Here is a 15,597-nt window from a genome sequence, read left to right as displayed (position 1 = left end):
TTCGGGCATATGGCGGTGAAATATGCGACCGTTTAATCCTTTTACTTAGTTTTGATTTAAACTATTGAGAACTTTAATTAGACATATGCCTTTGTAAAATACAATTATCAGACCACACGTATCGCCACGTGACTACTCAACTTTTACGAGAACTGCTAGTAAGTATTAAGTAAATAAACAAAGATACAATTGTTGATATTTGTTTAAATTCACGCTTTGTTAGGATCACAACTATCTTAACCTACTTAAACAAAATGTGAGTAATCTAAAATGACACTCTATTTTTCGACCTACTTACGTAATAATACGAAAAAGAAAATAATCGTTAACTGGCTTTTACCGGCGGCTTCTCCCGTGGGAAGCACAGACCTGGATGCGGGCGGCGGGCGGAACTCCTTAAAGGAGGCTTATGTCCAGCAGTGGGTCATCCTTGGCTGAAATAGTGACTCAAAAGCTAACTAAATAGTATCAAAGAACTTAGGCTGGGTTGCACCATCTTATTTTAACTTTGACAAACGTCAAAAATCTGTCAATCTCCATGCAAAAAACCCCCACTTCCATCACCGGGAAACCAGACGCAGGTTAGTGTACCATCCATATATTGTTGACATTCCACCAGCTCGCACTAAGCGTTTCGATGACTCTTTTATAATGCGAACAGCTAGGGACTGAAATTCGTTGCCTGCTGCTGTCTTGCCCGAAGACTATAATCCGGGCCTTTCCAAGGCGATAGTGAATAGGCACTTACAGGGCAGATATGTACCATCCATCCCACTTAACATCAGGTGCGATTGTGGTCCAATACCTGCCTTGTTATCGTTATACTTGTTACGGTCCAAGTTAGGTGGTGCAACTCAGCCTTACTCGACATCTTGGTCTTTAGGTCTTAAGTATACTTCTACTGTCTATTTATCTAATACAAAAATAGATCATACTAATTGAATGTCGACGTGACTGATCTCAGCGCTATTGTATGTAAATAAAAAGATACAATTGTTTAATATGTGCGCTTAGTACATAAACTTCTTGTACGAAACGTGAGTAGTATCATGACGAAATAAGGCAGATCTACTATGTTTTAGTTAGACATAATATCCATGAGACATACTCGTATTTACATACTTTTAAAGACATTACATAGTAAAAATTTGGAGGTCTCAAAAATATTTATTGGTAGGTAACTCTCTTTTTAATACAGGCAGCAAATGCGTAATTATTTCAAATACCTAATTGGTTCTTGAATCTAATTTTTAAGTAACAATAAGTAAGCATTCAAATAGGTAGTTTTAACGTGAACAGCTGACCTACTTTACGAAGGTTTCGTAGAAAAACATACTTTCATACTTACGTCTATTAAAACGCGGCATGTTAAGTAAAACAATAGATTGAAGGTAATAATAATAATAATAATAATACCTTGACTTGGCCCACGAGGTGACCGCCATGTGGGATGTTGACTCGACGATCATTGTCCCGATAGTTGTCTCGGCAAACGGGCTAATAGCGAAGAGCTTCGACCAACATCTAAAGAAGCTCTCGCTAGATGGTTGGCTCAAGGGTCAGATTCAAAAGGCGGTGATCCTCAGCACGGCACGCATTGTCCGGAGGTTCCTCAGCCTGTGACCCTGACCACCGGTAGCTTGGGCCCTGCTCCGCTGCCAGCGGGTTAACTATTTTTAAGATTTTTGTTTTTATAATGTATTTTTATTTTTTGATAATTAGGTACATTATAAAAAGAAAAAATTAAAATTAAGAAAGAAAATTGAATAAAGAAATAATAATAATAATAATAAATATTTTATTTCCAAAAAGATATACATATTCTTGACTAAAATAACAATGTACTTAAACTATGCACTAGTTATTGACCTATTGACCTATTGTAGGTGTTGTTACATCTAATGTATAGTACGAATAAGTGTAAATAAATCACCAATTTGTGTTGCTAAGCGCAGAACTCTAGAATGTCGTTCTTGAAGTCCGAAGAAGTGTTTCGAAGAGAAGAAATTGGGAGAGTTTTCTTTTTTCATGGGCATTAAATATGGATTTCTATAGGTGTATCTTAAGTGTTATCTTCATCATCATCATCATCATCATTTCAGCCACAGGACGTCCACTGCTGAACATAGGCCTCCCCCAATGACTTCCACATCGCACGGTTGGTAGCGGCCTGCATCCAGAGCCTTCCCGCTACCTTTATCAGGTCATCGGTCCACCTTGTGGGTGGACGTCCTACGCTGCGTTTTCCGGTACAAATCACTAAATCCTGTAGCACGAGATGGACAGCAGCGTCTAGGTGCGAAACCTTATAAAAAACTGCGCTCGCCAACCCGCCTGCCAAGCGTGGCGAGTACTGGCAACTCCCCCCCCCCCCCCCTGTGTTATCTTCGGGTCAGTTAAATTCTAATAATCACATTACATTACGCGGGTTCGGTCCCCGCCGCCGCTCGACTATTGTGGTGAGCTCACTCGTGACACAAGCATATTTAGCTTAGTACGAGGGGCTAACGGGAGTATTAGTAATTTGTGTAATAACAAATTACTAATAATCTTTTTAAAAAAAAAAAAAATTACTATTACACAGGTCTTACAAGTTTTCTCGCACATAAAAACTCATAAAACTCACTTATTATTGCAAGTAGGCTTTTAAAAAGCACTTTTACAGTTTCCGATACTTCTCTTACTGAAGGATGTGCCTTTATTGGGCATAGAATATTCCAGACCTTTCGCTCTAATAAAAAGTAAAGATTTCCAAAATCTTCCGTTCCTAATTTATCTAAAATCATTACAAACACGTGAAGACATTAATGTACAATGTATATTCAATTAAAATGCAACAATTAAAAAAACCTTGAAACAAAAATAACATGGCACATAAAAATAAACCTAAAACAATGGTAACCTCTAAAAGAAATGTAACAAAATGTAAATAGCGGCAAATGTTTATTTCAAACAAACAGTTTTACATTAGAATGCTAATCCGTTTACGTTGTGCTATGGTTGTGCCGAAACTGGACGTTGTTTCTGAGGATTCTTTTCTTCGTAAAACAATCGACAAACAAGTTCTTTTCGATTTAAATTTTATAGCTCAACTCTTTGTCACGAATAGGCAGGGACCTACAATGTGACAGGAACAATATGCAAAAATCCAAGCCTGAATATGCAAATGCATTCTTTTGTGACAACAAAAGACACCCGCCGACGTAGACCATAAAAATGTTGTTCCAAATATTACCGAGTAACGGTACCCCGGTAAAAAAGGGTTATGTTTTTGCAATAGGAAATCCTTTTACCTTGATTAGTGGACAATGGCATTAAAATTAGATTGTTTGGTTAGGACTGCTTGGAGATACGAAATAACGGCGCGGAGCCCTTTGAAAACTTACTTTTCTCTTAAAAAGTGTCCAGTCAAAGACCACCGTGGGATTAATTAATACGAAGAAAGAAAAACAAAAGAAAAATTATATTAACTTTTGATGGAAATCGTTTAAAACTAATTGAGTACAATTCAGTGTCAACATAAAAAGTTGTAACTCTAAAAAATAGGTAAAATGTATCAAACTTTATCCGTATTCGATTGACTAAGTAATTTATTCATTAATTTAAATTAATTACAACACTTCTTGCCTATCTTACAGCTTACATTAAAAAGCGTGTAGTTTAACTATAGGCAAAAATAGCCTACTAGTCACATTGGTGCTTATTTTTATGGATAATGTTAACGGTAGATATAAATTCGATTGAATCACATACAGAAAATTATAATTATTATGCTCGCACTCATCACACTTTATATTGCTCCTACTTAATAGGATTCAAACCCATGCAAGTCCATAACACGACTAATATGTCAGTTAAAAAAGCTCTTATTTTGATGTAACAGACAAACGTAACATTTTATTTTATGTATCGATGTGCCATGTCTTCTGAGGTATTTAATCGTCGCCTTATCTTAAAACATCTTAATCAAGTGTTTTTTGCATTATAATTAAACTTTTCCTCATATGTAGTTACCATAAATTACCTAAATACATAGGTCGCGTAATTCATTTGAAGTTTATGTGCCTAAAACTAATATTTGCTTCGCTCTACTTCGAACCGATTAAAAAAGGCCGCATTATCCGTATTTATTGTAAAGATAGCTAAAATAACATTTAAGTATGTGAAAGGACAACAGTGGAAACGTCCTAACTAATACTAAATAGGTCGTTAAGATATGTGGGTACAGTCAGGATAATATCTAAGAGATCATCAGATCTTTTCAACCCAAGCCAGCGTGGAGGATGTATGCCAAATCGTGTGCTACTGGTACAGGGAAGGTCGGGTTTTATATTGGCGGTCAAGCTGTAGATCCTGGCTGCACAGGAGTTGCAGCGGTGGGAACGAGAGGTGGGAATAGTACCGTACAGGGAAGGTCGTCTTCCTGGAGTGGAGACTTAATGACCAACCTGGTGATGATGATGATGATGATGATGAAGAAGAAAACGCAAATGGATGCTAGAGCCAAATGACCAATAGTAATGACACGCGGTTGAAAACTTGTATGACTCGAAAAGAAAACTCCTGGCAGGGTAAGTCCCACGTAACCTTTCTATATTTTGCACTGTGGGCGGCTGGAAGAAAGCTCTTTATAAGCTCAGCAGTACTTCTATAATTATTGACTTATCGTAATATGTATACGTAAATCTGTGTTAAGAACTACAAAATAAACCAAATTGCTGGATAGTAATTGCATTGCATTTTTAGACGATTTAAAGAAGTGGTGTTTCATAATGTGTTAGTAAATGTTGAAAGTTTACCTATTTGTCATCCGAACTGTACTTAATCATTGTTTTCGTTTAATAATTAGTCATCATTTGTAAGGAACAGCTGTTTTTTCCGTAACACATAATGTACTGTAATACAAATTCCTAAAGAAATTGCCATTGTTATTTGTATTTTGCATTCACAATACTTTTCCATTTCAAAATTCCTTGTTATTTCAGTCAAGCGCTGAATAAAATGTAGGTACCATTTTAGCCTGGGTGGGTTGCACCATCTTACTTTACAAAAGTCTGTCAAACTTCATACAAAAAACACCGGTTAAACCAAGGTGGTGTAACTCACACAAAATATGCATTTAAATGCAGTTTTGTGCACCACACTTTAAAATAACTTGATACGTAAGTATCTGACAAGCATCATAAAAAGTTACTGTTTCCCCACAACTTGCACCCCAATAAAAAGAGACTTGTTTTACTGAAGCATTACATTTGACAAAAAACTCCCTTACAAAGGAGGTAATAATCGGTGCCCTTTAAAAAACAGGGGGACCTTTTTACACGTCTTTTTGTGGTAATTCGTGATTATTGGGCAATTGACTCTGTCATAAAAGAGGGCAAGTTGTTTTTGAAAAAAGCGATGGGAAGAAACTGACCCTACAGTTAGAATAATTTTCTTCAACTGAACTAAAAGGATGGATTGGCAGGTCTAGTGGCGTGCCAAGCTACAACTACTTACCATAGATTGCGGTTCGAATGCTGCTAGGGTCAAATGTTAGTGTGATATGCATCGTGCATTCGTGAGCTTTAAAGCTATATTGTAGATAGTGTATGATTAATTAAAAACTCTATCCTGACTGAAGAAAAAAACGTTTTACCAACTTAGTTTTGCTTTACGCTCCAGAAAAACGACTAAACTGTTATTCAAATGTGTTTAAATAATTAAGTAGCTAGATATACTTAATGACACTTGAAATCAATCCAAATCGACCTTACATTACAATTTAAAAAACCACTCTATAAAAAAAGTCATGCCCCAAATACTCGTACATAACAGATACGTCATCACCTAACGAACAAAGCGTCAGATTGCTTTTTAATAAAAAACCGCAAAGGGCACACACACGGCACGCTTCCGCATTTAGGGCGTTTTTAAAAAGGTATTATTTTGACTTTTTTGGCGCTCGCGTGCGCATGTCAAACGCGCTTCCGGGATTGTGTGCGACCCTCCTAAGATCTCAACAAGGGTGCATAATGGGCATTGATTTGAACTTGGGAAGAAAATGGAAGAATATTTATCCTTCCAATCCGAGTAAACGTTTTCCTTCACGGCTTGATATCAGTAATTTAGGTCCTCGCTACATAATATGCGATGAGCATTTATGAGACGTATAGAAGGCAAAAAATAACTTTGCTAACTGTATTATTAGGTATTTCTTCTCTTATATCTACCTATCTGTTCTAGATAAATTAAAAACTACTTAACTCATTTTCTTGTGGTTTTTAGCAATAAATAAAGTTATTCATGAGAAAGGTTTAGTTAATTATTTTATCAAGAAGAAAAATATAGGATAGTTTTTGTCCTGGTTTTTGAAGGGGGACATCTGCTACAGTCTTTCAGTGACAAGCCAATTTCCACATGGGCAAAAGCTAGTAGGTACTTACAAATAAATAATATAACATCAAACATGATGTGTGTTTTATGTGCTTACATCAATAACAAAGCGAAGAAACGTGATGATCGGTAGCATTTTTGCACAGGTAAGCACATGCAGCGGTTTTTATGTTTTCTTTTACATTCTGATGAACTGGCACTAATCACGCGACACAGTTAACGTCATTTTAGTTTACATCGGCAAGGTCAGGATATTTGAATTTCAAAGAATTCAATTTTTAAAGTGATTGTTTTTTTTTGCAAACGCAGCTAGCCAGTCGCATGAAAAAGAAGAACGCGAAACAATACTTTTTCATTCAACGGTTGGTGAACGGCCAGTTCTCTTAAATAAACAAAGGCAAAGGAAAGGAAGGGAACTGCTAAGATTCTGATTGAGCTTTTACAAGGAGGAACAGTCATATGGGTTGTGACCACTAAGGTCATCCCATGTATCCTCCATCGGTAAGAAGTTTATTTTTACCGTGGCTCACCTGGAAACCTATACAGTAACCTCTCGAGTCCAAATCACTAAACCTTTAAACAGTTGCTACAAATTGATTGCTTTACTTATCTCAATCCATATGAATCATGTCTGCTTCTTTGCAAAGCTAGTTTTAAAGGGACTACTACTTTGCTACCAATCAACACAACTCCAAATTGTACTGTAACTTTATCCTAAATCTCAAAAGATACGACTCAATTAACTAACAGAATAATTTTTCTCTTCAGCAGCTGTCAGCCACGTGCCCCAGCCCCAGCCCCATTTACATGCAATTGGCTCAAAAACTAACCAATTTCACGACACACGATATCTTGATTGGAAGATTTTTATCAGTTGCCGATTTTCCGCACACTCAAAACTCGAGATCAAGATGTAACCGATGCCAACTGGGCATTTATCCGATTTTATCCGTTGGGCAAAAAAAGCCCGGTCAACAGCTTTTTTTGGGCACGTTCGTCAGCCCACAATGCAGCGTAATCTCCAAAAAGTGACCCCAAAGAGTACCCAGAATTGTGCCCCCTATGCGCTTGCGAGTTCGGACAAAACGGCAGCGGTGTCCGAAAAAAATACGATCGCACATTCGAACCTTTTTTCGATTGGGATACAGCGTGTATTGAAATTGAGATAAATGGGCAAAGTAATAACTTGCATCTTTCGGAAATATATTCTTAAAAAATATAGGAAGTCCTCTTTTTATATCAATTTAACCCTTCAGTTAATGACAAAGTACCAAAGGAGATAAAGTCTAAAAACAATGAATAATGTTAAAAACATGGCTTGTCCAATTTAAGGTTGAACCCTTTTGTTTCACATGTTCTGTTTTAAATAAATGTTTATATCGTAATCTAGAACTAAGTTAAACTTAGGCACGGAATATTCATGCTTTACTCTTTGAAAAACTACTGGCATATCAAGTAATAGGTAACCTACCTATCGCTTAAGGTGGTGCAAACGATTAAAAGAATAAAAAAATAAATTCAATTGTTCGCTTCGCATTCTAATTTAAAATTAATGAGGAGTATAAACTATTTTTACCGTATCGTGTTATCACAGGTGTTTTTTACCGATGACGTCACGACACCTACTACCATAAAGAAATACAAAATGTGGTTTAACTCTTTTATAACATTACATATTTTGGTTTCAACTGTATTAAAATATGTACAAAGATGTTTTAATGTCGGCAAACAGAGTAACTATAAAAATTATGATTTGTCATAAGAAACATATAAAGTTTTTCTTGAAACTTTACAGTATTTAAACAGATGCTGTTTCAACTAGCCTATTCTTAAATTATTTTATAATTTATACAGTAAAAAATTAAAAAAAAAACTGGTAGCAGTAGTACACATGCACTCATTAATATAATCTTCAAATCAGTTTATTTACAATGGTTAGTGGGTAAGATTTTTTTATGATTATTTCGTGAAGGTACCACCATCACACCTAAAATAAGCTTTATAAGTTAAAAATTAGGCCACTAGATCTAAATAGGTAAGAAACAGTTGTATAATTTACTTGGATAGCTAACGGAATATCATACTTACCTATAAAAGATAATGATTTTCGTAATGTTCTTGACTGTCACAGGAAGTAAAACACATACATCTAAATATACGCTTATTATTGGTAACTAGAGAACTCTACATCCTTAGAGAAATTGTTACTTATTTTTTCCTTTTTTGCAATTTATTGTATTTTTATATGACCAATATACCTACCTAATTTTAACCCTGCCACTTCTTCAGGACACTATTATGAGCCAAAAAAAGATTGTGAGCCCGAAAGTCAGTCACAATTTTGAGCCTGTGACAACTGAAAACCTATATTTAGTTTTTAAAATCTACTCTATGATTAACATTTTAGTTCTCTTTCATGTGTGTCACTATCACGGTCTGAAAAAGTACCACAAATAATGTAAAACAGTACACGGTAATGAACAATAAATATTAATGAGTCTATTTTTAAACTAATTCTCATGGATGTTACTTGCTATTTTTACTTCACAGTCGTCATTACGAAAAAGACTGATACAACAAATGACGTAAAATATTACTATAACCGTGAATAATTATTATCGATTTGAATATGCAAGACACAATAGTTTTTTGTTTGAATTTTAAGAATAATTACACGAGAAAAATCGCGAATGTATATTAAGCAAACACATTTAAGAGGTTATCACGGTACATAGTTACGCAGTTGAAACGTGTAAAATAATGTTAAAATTGATTATTTTTTTTGCTACAACAACAAATGGAGTAAATAAAATAAACAACTGACCTAATTTTGATTACTATTGTTGCAAAAACGGGACCTTTCAGGACTTACAACTCCATAATATCGCAAAAAATATTCCACACACAAACAAGTATTTTTACTTAATGAAGGATCTTATTTTGAAAATCACAGAAAAAACATCCAATCTAATACGAAACTTCTCCAACACTCCATGTCAAAAATCATTCAAATTAATTAACTCGTCTATTTAAAATAAACGTAAACCTAAACTAAAATAATAAGGCCTTCTTGTAGCCCATCCTGATTTGGCAACTACTCCTAAATTAGCTCTATATCTCTAAGATAATAAGACCTATTTTGGAGCCCCCTGTATACAAGCGCGTGGTCCGCACGCAGCTTGCCGCGCATAAAGGATGGCCGCGACACACCTGCGCGCGCGCTCCAGTGCCATTCAGGCACATCCAGGCGCCTCACTATCCAGTTTTAGGCTGGTACTTACAGCAACTTAGAAATAATCTTTTCAGATATTAGGTCATTTAAATGATTGACTTTTCGGGATTCAGTGACCATAAGAATAGCATGAAACAAATGACCAATTCAGAATCAACTTAGAGAAATAATATTTTGGAAATAGGTCATTTATGGAAAAAGGCTTTTCAGGACTCAATGACCTAATGTCGGAGTTTGGCTAACTCGACTAAAACAATTGACATGTGATTTCAGACTGAAAGTTTTCCCAAAAGTGAAACTTACTTTGCTGAAAACATCTATGGATTAACCTTAGCACGGAATAGATAGATATTGCTAATGCTTTCACTAATTTAGTACTTATGCTGACCAAACTAATTTAAGGTAACATTTTAGTCAAAAATTATACACACAATTTGAATTATGTTAATATTTTTAAAGTAATTGAGAAATAAGAATTCTTCAAACGAATGTCAGGTCGACAGTGAATTTATTAGATGTGCCTATCTGTGGTTATCATACTTGTAAAGAACTTTATACCTAAATCTAGAAGAACTAAACTTAAACGATTCAAGTCTCAACTTCAAGCCAACAATATCCGTTGAATAAAAAGGAAACTCGCGTCCAAGAGTGCCATAACATACTGCCAACGTGGCCGGATCAATATCGCTCGCCGTTTCATCACGTCGATGGGAAAAAAGAGGAGAAAAAATACATAACTTTTTAGGAGCCGCCCTCTCTCACACCGCCGTCCACCCCACACCACCACCCTGTCCCGACATAAATATAGACGAAAAAAATATAAAAATGCTCGCGAGCGGTCCGGCGCGTGCTTACAATGAAATATCGTATCAAATTTATATAAAGGGAAGCCTTTGTTGGCACGGGAAGGACAAAAAAGCTCAATGGGCCGCCATTGGGGTCGCGGATTTAGGGCGAGCGTCTCTGAGCTAGACGAGATACGTTTTACGATTACGATGTTTGCAAGATCCGGATAAAAAGCGGAGATAATCTCATTAAATGAAGACATGTTTGGAGTTGAGATGAACCGTGGACGTGTCTATCTGCCGTTGTAGGGTATAAAGAAATAGCGAATAATTGCATTTCAAGCTCCATTTTGTGTGCTTTGCGTCTTAGTTTTTATACGTGATTGAAAAGCTAATAGCTTTTAAAGTGACGAAGTAGGTAACTTAAAAGTCTCTAGTACTCGCCAACTTCTTAAATTTTCCTTGGACTATAAAAGATTTCTCATATTTTTTATTTCTTTTGTCTCTACAATCTATTCTATCTATCGAGAATCGCCAAGATAACCCTTCATTCATGATTCTACTTATACAACATATGTGTTTTCATTTCAGACTTCAAAACTCTTACCTATTTCAGGTAGGCAGGTATCATATATACATATCAAAGCGATCAAGGTTCCTGAAAGGAGCCTTGTCTACCTCCATTCACATAAGACCGTGCCCAGCCTTAACAAATCTGCTCTTTATTGGTGCTTACCAATCTAGTTAGATTTATCTGACCCCAGACACGAGTGGGGTCCACAGTGGGGTTTCATAACTTGGGCCGAGTTTGGATTGCGCGACTGGCGTGAAGCCAATATCAACTATGCCTTTGAGAGAATTTTTTCGCACTTTGATATTGACGAGTTTCTAAGAACAATTACTTATTGCTTGAGATACTCTCAATACTTATGGTCCCTTTTGTATGAAAGCTAATTTTATGTGTACTTAGACACGCAAGTACATAGCTACATTTACTGTGAAAACAGAAATAAATAAATATTCTTAGAGCAAGAACTCTGGTGTCTTTACCTGAGTGACTTTATCATGGTGTGCTCTACAAAAACTTAGTAGAGCTTTCGTAATGGAGATCGCGTTTTAGAACCTAAATTACAATGAATAAATGAGTGACTGAATATTGTTAACCAGTATTTCTATTACTCTTTAGCAGAGCCTTTTCATCCTTTCAATCGCAATAGTTTCGTAACATTTGTTTGATGAACAACGGTCCATCTTTTTGCAGCCCAACGGACTTCAGCTACTGCATTCAAATGCGCGCATCATGCCACGGTTGACATGCCATCTGATGGCACGAGGGTATCCCAACAAAAGTTAAACGTAAAATACATTGTAATGCAGAAAAAATATCAACATCTGGCCATTGTCTCGGCCGCGGGGGAGTCGCGATATAAAATAAATAAATGGCAAAACGTCGCCACCGCACGCGTCATTATTCAACGATTGACAGCCACTTCCATAGCCGGGCTCAATAATACGCCTACTTATTGCTGCGCAGCTAAACGGTAAACTACCGGGCTTAGACAAATTTGATACTTGCTAAGAAGTTCCGTTGGCAGTTTTTTCCTTTTAAACTATTTGTCTGTTTTTGCACTGAATCAAGCTTTAGGAGCTTTTAAAGTTTCAAAATTCGAAAAGCAGGCATAAGCTCTGTTTACAATAATAATACATTTAAATCTGGTGAGAATGAGGGCTATCGTTTTAGCGCTCACCAGTTGGCGCCACTGTAGAGTAAGGTCCTGTCACTTGCTAGTCGCAAAGACAGTGGCGCCAACTTGTGAGCGCTAAAGTGGTAGGAGGACTATCGTATTTGCACTCATCAAGATGGCGCCACTGTAGAGTAAGGTCCTGTCAATCGCCAGGGGTGCCAACTGTTAAGTATAAAAACGAAAGCCCTCATTAATATCCCTTGCAAATAAAAGGTATTAAAAGAAGGATAACAGATTATAAAGAAAAATTGGATCTTAAAATTGTTTTTCACGCAATATCATAATAATACGATAAAACATAAAATAAAAAATTCTCAAAATCCCAAATATCAAGACGTTGAATCCGACTAGTCGGGAGTTATACCGATCCACGATATTTCTAAGACGCGAGCGTGCTATCGTTTTGAACAACGGTGGCGAATCGAAAACTTCATGAATAAATAAATCCTATATCCATTAAATGAATATGTCGAATAAAATAGTGATTTATCAAAAACGTCAGCTCATTCAATGCGGATGGTCTTTTATAACTTTTAAATAAACATCGTTTTTGGGATGACGTACAAAATGGTGCGTGGTGAATGAGTAGTTTTTTACAAAAGACTCGCTTTTGGGGGACAAGGACTGCTAATGAGTGGAGGACACCCACGCTATGCTGACTCCGCATTTTTAACAATATTTGCCAGTTTGCGATTCCACACAATTCACAAAATATGCTTTTGAGTAGATACATGAATACAGTGAAATATGTACTTGTTTAGAAGAATTTTATTTGAATCGTTCGTTTCAGCCGAAAGACGTCCACTGCTGGACAAAGGCCTCCCCCAAGGATTTCCACAAAGACCGGTCCTGCGCCGCTTGCATCCAGGTACTTCCCGCGACCTTCACCAGATCGTCGGTCCACCTAGTGGGAGGCCTGCCCACGCTACGTCTTCCAGCTCGTGGTCGCCACTCAAGAACTTTTCTGCCCCAGCGGCCATCAGCTCTTCGAGCTATGTGCCCCGCCCACTGCCACTTGATTTTAGCGATTCTGCGGGCTATGTCAGTCACTCTGGTTCTCCTACGGATCTCCTCATTTCTGATTCGATCACGCAGGGAAACTCCGAGCATAGCACGCTCCATCGCTCTTTGGGTGACCTTGAGCCTTCTTATGAGGCCCATAGTAAGCGACCACGTCTCAGAGCCATACACCATCACTGGCAACACACACTGGTCAAATACTTTTGACTTGAGACACTGCGGTATTTCGGACGCGAGAATTTCGCGAAGCTTCCCGAACGCTGCCCAGCCGAGTTGGATTCGACAATTAACCTCTTTCTCGAAGTTGGACCTACCTAACTGGACTGTTTGTCCCAGGTATACATAATTGTCAACAACTTCGAGTGTAGTGTCTCCAACCTTCAGAGGAGTGGGTACAACACGGGCATTTGACATAATTTTTGTCTTGTCCATGTTCATTTTAAGACCCACTTGTTGAGAGGCTCTACTGAGGCCATCGAGCATTGTGTTTAGGTCCTCCACGGTCTCAGCCATGACTACGATATCGTCCGCGAAACGAAGGTGGGTGATATACTCGCCGTTGATATTTATGCCGAATCCGCTCCAGTCCAGAAGCTTGAAAACATCTTCCAGGGCGGTGGTGAACAGTTTCGGAGATATGACATCTCCCTGTCTCACCCCTCGCTGCAACTGGATAGGTTTCGAGTTCTGATCCTGGAGGCGGACCGACATTGTGGCGTTTTCGTACAAGCCCTTCAGCGCTTCGATGTATCTATAGTCAATTTGGCACCGTTGGAGAGACTGTAGCACTGCCCAGGTCTCGATCGAGTCGAAGGCTTTTTCATAGTCCACAAACGCCAGAAAAAGTGGCTGATTATACTCCTCGGTCTTCTGTATAATCTGCCGTAGCGTATGTATGTGGTCTATGGTACTAAAGCCTTTTCGGAAACCGGCTTGTTCGGGAGGCTGGAAGTCGTCGAGCCTGCGAGCGAGACGATTCGTAATGACTCTCGAAAACAGCTTGTAGACATGGCTCAGAAGTGAGATGGGTCTATAATTTTTCAACAAGGTTTTGTCGCCTTTTTTGAAAAAAAGTATCACCACACTTCTGTGCCATGCCGTAGGCGTTTTTCCCTCAAGTATGACGGAATCGAACAGCCTCTGAAGAGCCTTTAGTACCGGCGTTCCGCCTGCTTTCAGAAGCTCAGCCGTGATTCCATCATCACCCGGTGCCTTGTTGTTTTTCAGCTGTTTGAGAGCCATTCTAATCTCGTACAGGCTGACGTCCGGGATATCTTCGGTGTAGTGTCGGGTCAGTCTAGCTCTTGGGTCTTCGGCTAGATTTGTGACAGGTGTTCGTACACTCGTGTATAATTGTCCGTAGAACTTCTCAACCTCTTCCAATAACTCAGGCCCCGACGAGATGTCTCTGCCATCCTCGGTCTTCAGCTTGGTCAGTTGACTTTGGCCAACAGACAGATCCCTAGCGAACACTTTAGAGCCTTTGTTACGCTCAATCGCCTCTTTAATACGATCTGTATTAAATTGGCGTAGATCGCGAGTCAAAGACTTGGAGATCTGTCTGTTAAGATGCCGATACTGAGCAGCATCTTCAGAGGACTGCAGAACCAAGTTTCGTCTCTCTTCCATAAGTTTATTGGTGAGTACAGAGATCTTTTTGGTTCCTTTTGGACGACGGGTTTTAAAGAACTTAGACCCAGTCGTTTGGACAATTTCCACGAACCTGTCATTGTATTCGTCCACATTTTCGCAGTCTCCTAGGCATTCGAAACGATTTTGCAACTCGAGCTGAAAGCTTTCGGGGTTTTGGAGTTGGATGGGCGCTGGGCGGAGCGTAGACTTCATCAGTCGACGCCTCTCGAGCTTGGGTCTGATATTCAATGTGCCTCTTACCATTCGGTGATCGCTTCCTGTTTTGACCGAGTTGATCACAGAGACATCATTGAATATATGCTTCTTCGTCGACAAGATGAAGTCGATCTCATTTTTTATAGCGCCATTGGGATGCAGCCATGTCCACTTTCGCTGTTTTGGCTTCCTGAAGAAGGAGTTCATCATAAAGAGGCCCTCCCTCTCCATAAAGCCAGCCAGCAGTTGGCCACGTGCGTTCCTCTCTCCATACCCAAATTGCCCCACTTTCAGCTCATTATCGCTTCGTCTACCCAGCTTCGCGTTGAAGTCCCCCATCACAACGGTAAAATGGGACCGGGAGCTATGTATGGCTCTGGAAATATCCTCATACATAGTCTCCACTTCGTCGTCGGGGTGTTCCGTGGTCGGTGCGTATACCTGTATGACCTTCAGCGAATACCGTTTGGTGATTCTGAGTATAAGGTACGCTACCCTCGCCGAAACACTCTCGATCTGGACCACGTTGTTGACAAGGGACTTGTGGACGATAAACCCGACACCACCCTGGGACTGCTGGTCGCCCTCCCGG

The sequence above is a fragment of the Ostrinia nubilalis genome, chromosome 2 (genome assembly GCF_963855985.1).
Source record: "Ostrinia nubilalis chromosome 2, ilOstNubi1.1, whole genome shotgun sequence".
Lineage (NCBI taxonomy): Eukaryota > Metazoa > Arthropoda > Insecta > Lepidoptera > Crambidae > Ostrinia > Ostrinia nubilalis.
The sequence above is the reverse complement of the archived record's forward strand: the minus strand, read 5'-3'. Positions refer to the sequence as shown.